The sequence below is a fragment of the Spermophilus citellus genome, assembly GCF_964194105.1.
Source record: "Spermophilus citellus genome assembly, chromosome: 3".
In the NCBI taxonomy this organism is placed as follows: Eukaryota; Metazoa; Chordata; class Mammalia; order Rodentia; family Sciuridae; genus Spermophilus; species Spermophilus citellus.
This window is the reverse complement of record NC_138184.1, coordinates 74,265,816-74,275,423: the sequence shown is the minus strand read 5'-3', so window position 1 is coordinate 74,275,423 and position 9,608 is coordinate 74,265,816.

Here is a 9,608-nt window from a genome sequence, read left to right as displayed (position 1 = left end):
CATGGCAAAGAAGGCAACACGAGGTATGATGAGGACAGGAACAGCTTGACTTGGCTTGGCTTCTCAATAGTAAAGCCGTGGAAAGGCATGGGGAGCCAAGGCAGGCACGGATGACTTGATTTTCCTTCAACCCAATAACAAAGTCTTGCCAAAGCAAGGCAAGAATGACTGGGCTTGCCTTCCCTCCACAGTAATCTATGGCAAGACAAGACAAGGAAGGCTGGATTTCACTTCCCTTTGTAGGTCAATCCTTGGCCAGAGAAGACAAGGTTGGGTTGGTTTGCTTTCCCTCTACAGTCAAACCATGGCACAGTGGGGCGTAGCTGAGCTTCACTTCCCCTCAATAGTCAATTCTCGTCAAAACAAGACAAAGATATCTTGGGTCACTTTCCCCATGTAAGCCAAGCCAGGCAAGGCAAAGGAAGTCAAATCAAGTCAAGGTAGTATTGGGCAGTGCAGAGCAGAGCAGTGTTGGACAGGGCCAGACAGGGCATAGCAGAACAATGCAGGGCTTCTCCTGGATCGCTAAACTGTGGCAAGGTAAGTAAAGGCAAGAAAAGAGGAGGAGGGTCTTGGCTTGCCTTGACTTCTCATTGATAGCCAAAATATGACAACATCTGGTAAGACAAGGCATTAAAAAGAAGGGCACAGCTTGGCTTGGCTTTTCCTTAATAGTCAAACCATGGCAAGATATGGGAAACCAAGGAAGGAAAAATGGCTTGGTTTGCAGTCAACCCAATAGCAAAGTCTTGCAAGGCAAGACAAAGATGAATGGGTTTGCCTTTCCTTCCATGGTCAATATATGGAAGGGACGTCAAAGATGGCCGGGCTTCACTTTCCTTCAAAAAGCAGGGCTTCATAAGGCAAAGCAGGGATGAAATGGCTTGCATGATCCCTGATAGACAAATAATGGAAAGGCTTAGGAAGTTAAGACAAAGCAAGGCAGGGTAGGGCATTGTAGGGCATGCCTTAGGGGTATATAGTTTGTCTCCAAATAGTGGAGTCTTTGTATATCCTATAGATTAATGTACAACCACAAGAATGGGAAATTATACTCCTTGTCTGTATAGCATATCAAAATACACTCTATTCTCATGTGTACAGAGCCAGGCAGGACAGGGCAGGGCAAGGCAGAGCAGGGCAAAGCTTGTCCTCTATTGCCAAGCTGTGGCAAGGCACATCAAGGAAAGGAAAAGGCTTCTCATTTGAAAGCCAAAATATAACAATGTAAGGCAAGAGAAGGCATGAAGAGGAAAGGCACATCTTGGTTTGGCTTAACTTCTTTTGGGTAGTTAAGCAGTGGTAAGGCATGGGAAATCAAGCAAGGCAAGAGTGGCACACGCCTGTAATCTCAGGTAGGAGGATCATAAGTTCAAAGCCTGCCTCAGTAACTAGTGAGACCCCAAGCAACTCAGTGAGACCTCATGTCAAAATAAAAAATGAAAATGGACTGGGTATGTAGCTCAGGGGTTAAGTGCCCCTGGGCTCAATCCCTGTTACCCACCCCCCAAAAAAATGTAGGTCAGGAAGAGGGCAAGTTAATACAGGGCAGGTAAAACTAATGCAGGTCTTTGACTGCCAAGTTGTAGCAAGGCAAGTCAAGACAAGGGAAGGGAAGAAAAGACTTGGCTTGCTTGGGCTTCTCATAGACAGCTAAAATATGGAAATATAAGGCAAGACAAAGCATGAAGAAAATAGGCCCAGCTTGGCTTGACTTGGCTACACTTGGCTACTTTGTGACAGTCAAGCTATCATATGGCATGAAAAAAAAAGGAAGGCAAGGATGGCTTGGCTTTTCTTCAACCCATTAACAAGGTCACATGAAGGTAAGGCAAGAATGGCTGGGCTTCCCTTCCCCTCAATAGGCAATTCATGGCAAGACAAAGATGGTTAGCTTGACTTTCCCCAATAACCAAGCTATGACAAGGCAAGGAATGCCAGTCCAGTTAAGGCAGAGAAGGGCAGTCAGAACAGGACAGGACAGGGCATGAAAAGGCAGGGGAAGACAAGAAGTACAGTTCAGGTCAAGGTAAGGCATGTTTGCCCTGGCTTCCTCTCAACAGGGAATCCTTAACAATGCAAGGCAAGGTTGGTTGGCTTGCCTCCCCACTAATAGACAAGTCACGGGAAGGTAAGGCACGACAAGTAGGGCTGGGTAGGGACAGGGCATGTTGAGGCAGAGCAGGGCAGGGAAGGGCAGTAATAATTCAGGATCTTAAAGGCAAATGCCACATGATTTCAATGTGGAAACTAAAAAAAAATGGATCTCACAGGACTTCAAGGCTAGATGGTTAAATGTTCACTGTGCACCTAGCACCCAGATTCATCATGTTGAGAGGCAAGTTCAGGGACCCTTAATATGTTGAAGCCACTCATACTGAGGTGGATGTGGAGGAAATCGCTTCCCAATAGAGCAAGACTCAATGTCAATATTATGTTCTATTATCCCATCACCCCTTATGTAAACTTCCCTGTGTATTCCCTTGTCAATCAACCCATTGTTGCTGAGGAGACTGTGGAACTCACTTTTACCTTACTTCCACCTATATTGCAAGATAATATGCCCTGTGTTACACAGTGGGTGAGGCATTTCTGCTACTGAGTACAGATGATCATTGATTTATAAACATCCACTTGATTTTTGAATTTATTGATGGTCTGGTTGTATACTCATACCACTAGTCTATATATCCCAATATGGATATATTTTTCCATAAATTTCATCAAACATTCACTATTTCATATAAATTAGGTTGAGTGTTAGATGATTTTGTCCACAACATAATTAACAATGTTAATTGTTTGGAGAATTTTTTTAGTTTTAAATTTGTTTTAATTAGTTACACATGACAGTATAATGACCTTGACATTTGAATACAGATACATTTGAATCAGATGGGATATAATTTCTCATTTTTCTGAGTGTACTGGTTGCAGAATTATATTGGTCATGCAGTCATGTATATACACACAGCAATAATAATGTCTATTTCATTCCACTATCCTTCCTTTTCCCCCCTCCCCTCTCCTCCCCTCCCTTCACTTCTCTCTACCCAATCTAAGGTGACACTATTCTTTTATTTTTCTCACATCTTCATACATGTATTTTGTATAACGATGAGGGTCTCCTTCCATCTTCCATGCAATTCCCCTTCTCCCTCCCTTTCCCTCGAACCTCTCTTCCCTATCTAGAGGTAATCTTCTTCCCATGCTCTTCCTCCCTACCCCATTTTGAGTCAACCCCTTATACAGAGAAGACATTCAGTATTTGTTTTTTTAGGGATTGGCTAACTTCACTTAGCATAATCTGCTCTAATGCCATCCATTTTCCCTGCAAATGCCATGATCTTGTTATTTTTTAGTGCTGAGTAATATTCCATTGTGTATAAATGCCACATTTTTTAAATACATTCATCCATTGAAGGGCATCTAGGTTGGTTCCATAGTCTAGCTATTGTGAATTGTGCTGCTATAAACATTGATGTGGCTGTGTACCTGTATTATGCTGTTTTTAGGTCCTTTGGTTATAGACTGAGAAGAGGGATAGCTGGGTCAAATGGTGGTTCCATTCCCAGTGTTCCAAGGAATCTCTACACTGCTTTCCAAGTTGGCTGCACCAATTTACAGTCCCATCAGCATTGTATGAGTGTATCTTTTTCCCCACATCCTCACCAGCACTGGTTGTTGTTTGACTTCATAGTGGCTGCCATTCTTACTGGAGTGAGACGGTACCTTAGAGTAGTTTTAATTTGCATTTCTCTGATTGCTAGAGATGGTGAGAATTTTTTTGTGTATTTGTTGATTGATTGTGTATCTTCTGAGAAGTGTCTGTTCAGGTCCCTGGCCCAGTTGTTGATTGAGTTATTTGTTTTTTGTTTTTTGTTTTTTTGTGTTTAACTTGTTGAGCTCTTTATATACCCTAGAGATTAGAGCTCTATCTGATGTGTGAGGGGTAAAAATTTGTTCCCAGGATGTAGGCTCCCTATTCACCTCACATATTATCTCTCTTTCTGAGAAAAAACTTTTTAGTTTGAATCCATACCATTTGTTGATTCTTGGTTTTAATTCTTGTGCTATAGGGGTCTTATTAAGGAAATTGGGGCCTAACCCCACGTGATGAAAATTAGGGGCAACTTTTTTTTCTATTAGATGCGGAGTCTCTGGTTTGATTCCTAGATCCTTGATCCATTTCGACTTAACTTTTGTGCATGGTGAGAGAAAGGGATTCAATTTCATTTTGTTGCATATGGATTTCCAGTTTTCCCAGCACTATTTGTTGAAGATGCTATTCTTTCTCCATTGCATGCTTTTAGCACCTTTGTCTAATATAAGGTAGTTGTAATTTTGTGGGTTGGTCTCTGTGTCCTCTATTCTGTACCATTGGTCTACCAGCCTGTTTTGGTGCCAATGTCATGCTTTTTTTTTTTTTTGTTACTATTGCTCTGTAGTATAGTTTAAGATCTGGTATATCGATACCACCTGTTTCACTTATCCTGCTAAGGATTGCTTTAGTTATTCTGGGTCTCTTATTTTTCCAGATGAATTTTTATAATTGCTTTTTCTATTTCTGTGAGGAATGTCATTGGGATTTTGATCAAAATCGCATTGAATCTGTAAAGTGCTTTTGGTAATATGGCCATTTTAATAATATTAGTTCTGCCTATCCATGAGCAAGGTATATCTTTCCATCTTCTAAGGTCTTCTTCTATTTCTCTCCTTAGGGTTCTATAGTTTTCATTGTATAGATCTTTCACCTCTTTTGTTAAGTTGGTTCCCAAGTTTTTTTTAGGATATTGTGAATGGGGTAGTTTTCCCCATTTCCATTTCAGAGAATTTGTCACTGATATACAGGAATGCCTTTGATTTATGGGTATTGATTTTATATCCTACCACTTTGATGAATTCATTTAATAGTTCTAGAAGTTTCTTGTAGAGCCTTTTTTGTCTTCTAGGTATAGAATCATAACATCAGCAAATAGTGATAGTTTAAGTTCTCCTTTTCCTATAGTTATTCCTTTAAGTTCTTTCATCTGTCTAATTGCTCTGGCCAGTGCTTCCAGAACTATGTTGAATAGAAGTGGTGAGAGAGGGCATCCCTGTCTTTTTCCAGATTTTAGAGGGAATGTCTTCAATTTTTCTCCATTTAGAATGATGCTGGTCTGAGGCTTAATATAGATAGCTTTTACAATGTTGAGCTAAGTTCCTGTTATCCCTAGTTTTTCTAGTGTTTTGAACATAAAGGGGTGCTGTATTTTGTCAAATGCTTTTTCTGCATCTATCAAGATGATTCTTATCAATAGGCTTAAGTCTATTCATGTGGTGAATTATACTTACTGATTTCTGTATGTTGAACCATCCTTGCATCCTGGCGATGAATCCCACTTGATCACAGTGCACGATCTTTTTGATATGTTTTTGTATGCGATTTGCCAGAATTTTATTGAGGATTTTTGCATCTATATTCATTAGAGATATTGGTCTGAAGTTTTCTTTCTTTGAAGTGTCTTTTTCTGGTTTTGGAATCAGGGTGATATTGGCCTCGTAGAATGAATTTGGAAATACTCCCTCTTTTTCTATTTCTATATGAAAAAAATGTTTACTGAAATAGATTGAAGAGTATTGCTATTAGTTCTTCTTTAAAGGTCTTGTAAAACTCTGCTGTTTATCCATCCGGTCCTGGGCTTTTCTTGGTTGGTAATCTTTTGATGCTTCTTTATTTCCTCACTTGATATTGTTTATCATGGAAGGTTTTTATTTCATCATCAAACTGGAAGCTTAAGTTTTCTGGATATAAGATTCTTGGTTGGAACCCATTAATTTCAGCATTTGAAATACTTTGTTCCAGGATCTTCTAGCTTTCAGTGTCTGTGTTGAAAAATCAGCCATTAACCTAATTGGTTTACCCATAAATGTAATCTGCCTCCTTTCTCTTGTGGCTTTTAAAATTCTCTCCTTGTTCTGTATGTTGGCATTTTTTTATAATGTGTCTTGGTGTGGATATCTTGTGGTTTTGTACACTCAGCCTCCTGTAAGCTTCTAGGATTTGGATTTCCATTTCATTCTTCATGTCTGGAAAGTTTTCTAAAATTATTTCATTGAACAGATTGCTCATTCCTTTGGTTTGGACCTCTAAACCTTCCTCTATCCCAATAACTCTTAAATTTGATCTCTTTATGTTATTCCAAATTTCTTGGATGATCTGCTTGTGGTTTCTTATCAGACTTTCTGAGCTGTCTAGACTTTTTTGAGATGATATACTTTGTTTTCATTGTCTGATGTTCTGACTTCTAATTGTTCTACTCCGCTGGTGATACTCTCATTTGAGATTTTAATTTGATTTACAATTTCCTTCATTTCCAAAATTTCTGCTTTTTTTTTTGTATAACCTCTATCTCATGTAGAGTTGATCTTTTGCTTCTTGGATTTGTTTATGTAATTCATTGTCAAAGTGTTATTTCATTGTTTGCATTTGCTATATAAGGTCTTCCTCGAGACTCCAGATCATCTGAGCAGTATATCTTGAAATCTTTATCTGACATTTTTTTTTGCTGTAGCTATTAACTCCTCTATTGTTGAGGTGTCCTGCATTTGTTGTGTTTTTTTTCATGTTGCTCACATTTCTTTCCAACTCTGTGTGACTGTTGTGTTTTTATTTTTCTCCTATAGATTTGTATTGCTTTTGTATAGCTCCAACATCTCTCTTTTGTGTTGGGAGACAATGTCTAGAGATGTTGGGTTCAATTATAATTTAAAATAAATTCATTAGCTTCATAAAAGTCATCAGATTCTGGTGGCATAAAGAGAACTGAGGGTCTGGCATTGGACTTTATGTTTAGGAGGAAAGATATGAGGGTATGAGGGTTAATATATCTTAGCTACTTTGGAGGAGAACTCTAATGAAGGGGGGTAGGAGAATAGTCAGGAGGTATTTTAGGGTAGCTAATACTTGGGAAGACAATAAGAAGCATAGAAACATTCATCTATTTGCATTTAGTAAATTACAAGTAGTAGAAATAGTAACTTGGGAGGTTGGGAAAGGAAGAGAAGAAGGAAGAAAAGTAAAAATAACAAAAAAATGGGGGTAGAGATAGAGAAAATGAATTTTAAAAGAAAGAGGAAAAGAGAAGGGAAAAAGATAAAAAGAAGAAAGGAAAGAAGGAAAAAGAAAGAAAAAACATGCACTCTTAGAATTCTGTTTTCTTCTCTTCCAGTAGGTGGCATTCCAAGTTGAGTCTCTGCCCTCAGGGTGGAGGAAGCAATCCGTGTGGGGTGGCTCTCCTTTCCCTGCAGGGTGCCTCTCCAATCCCGATCTCTTTGGGTTGTTCCTGGTCTCTATCCCCCTCTCTTCTCCTGCCCAATTACTGGGACTTTTCTCTACAGCCCTGGGTTCACTTGTGATCAACTGAGCGCTACCTCTGTGTTGGGTAGTCATCAAGTCATCACAGCTGTGGAGAGAGGGAGTTGGAAACCGGCAACCTGTTTTGTCTTATTCCCTCTGATAGCCCCGCCCACCGAGAGCTGGTGAGAAAGGTTTTGGGTTATCACAGCTGGGGGAGGGGGAGTTGGAGATCTGGCACCTTTTCAGTTTCACTCAGCTCTGATATTCACGCCCACCGAGAGCTGGTAAGAAAGTTTTTGAGTTGTCACAGCTGGGTATAGAGGGGGCTGGGAATCACGCATCTGTTCTGCCACCAATCTCGCTGCCTATTACATCTACCCAAAGCTGATGAGGTAGATTTTCCGAGATGGCGACCTCCCGTTTCTGTGCCAGAGTGTTTGGTCAGGTGGAGGGGGCTGGGCTGTTTCTCCACTAAGTCCAGTCTTAGGTCCTTGATCCAGTGCCCTGCAGAGACACAGGTCGCAGTCTGGTGTACTCTAATCTTAAAGGATCTATAACTCTGCATCTTTACGCTGTGCAGCACTCAGGTCTGCCCATTTATGGTGGGTTCCCGGGCTCGCTGCTGGCCGAGTTCAGCACATGGAGAGACTTGGATTTTCTCGCGTTCTGGACTGTGCTTGTAACCAACCGCTGTTTAAAATACTACCACAGGCTCCATGAAGCTTAAATTCGTGGATGGGGGCTCCTGTGAGGGAGAACATCTGACCACTCAGAGTCACGCCAGTAACGAGTTCTCCTTTACTCCACCATGTTGGGATCCCCAAGAAATTTTTTGTATGGGATTGAACTCAGCTCTTCTACATGCTAGGTTAGCATTCTGCCACCAGGGTATACTCCCAGCCTTTTAAAAAATTCTATTTGTTTGGAGTGAGGGTACTATAGATTGAACTCAGGGGCACTTGTCCACTGAGCCACATACCCAGCCCATTTTTGTATTTTATTTAGAGACAGGGTCTCACTGAGTTGCTTAGTGCCTTGCTTTTGCTAAGGCTGGCTTTGAACTCACAATTCTCCTGCCTCAGCCTCCCAAACCACTGGGACACAAGATTTCACTAAGTTGCCTAGGCTGACAATGTGAGGAAATTGCAATCCTCCTGCTTCAATCTCCTGAATAGCTGGGGTTATAGGTTCTAAGAACTTTTAAGATAGGTAGGCTAAGCCATGATGTCCAGTAGGTTAGGGGGGGATAAAAATGCATTTATAACTTAACAATATGTTAAGTCTGACTTGTGATAGATTTACAGGGGTGTCACTCCTATTGTAAGTGGATGAGTATGTAGAGTTTGAAACAGGCATATGCCCTCCCTTTCTGGTAACTGAAGTCAACACTATTATATCCTTGTCACTGAAAGATGTTGTGGAATTCACGTTGTACAATGTCGAGGTTATGTCTGACAAAGGCTTGAACCTCTCTATGCCTTACTTGAGCCATTCACCTGGGCAGCACTCACCAAAAATTCAGAGCTCTGGACATCCTGACTGTGCTCCTGCCAGTAAACCCAGACCTCATTGGAAATCTCATTTAGACCCTAAGGAAACCAGCTTCCATTGAAGACTGGTAAGTGAAACTGCCTCCAGATGACCCCAGTCACTTGAGGTTGAGTCAGTCCAGTCTTTGAGACTGCTCCACAGCCCTAGAGATCACCAAGAAGAAATGAGCCTTTATCCTATGAACATCTATCCCTATGAACCCGGAGCCAAGTAAAACTGACATTTTGTAACACTCTGTTGGACAGTTGGGTTTTTTTTAGTGAAAAAGCCATGAAAAGAGCAGCAAGAATAGCATACTTGTAGAAAGTTTAAAAGGTATGAAAGAGTGTACATTGAAATCTGTCTTTCATTTTCTCTTGTACCCCTTGCCAGGATCTGCCTCTGCAAGTAACAACAGTTAAACCTCTGCCTAATCTTCCACATTTACTAATTGAATTGCCATATAGAGCTTACCATGTGACAGCCATTTTCCAAAGGTTTTTGTCTATATTTACTCACTTATTTTTCATTTCCTGTGGACACTCAAGGGGCAACAGTAAGAAAAGTTCTCTTCTGCATTCTGACTGTCCTCTGAAAATGCAAGTCTGACTGATCTTCTTGCTTTTCAAACAATGTTCCTCCAACTGGATGACTATGTTGTTCCCTCATTAATATTCTCAAATTCATTTTCACTTTCTTCTATATTTTGGTTTCAGAGATGTGAAACTCTCTTCTGGTG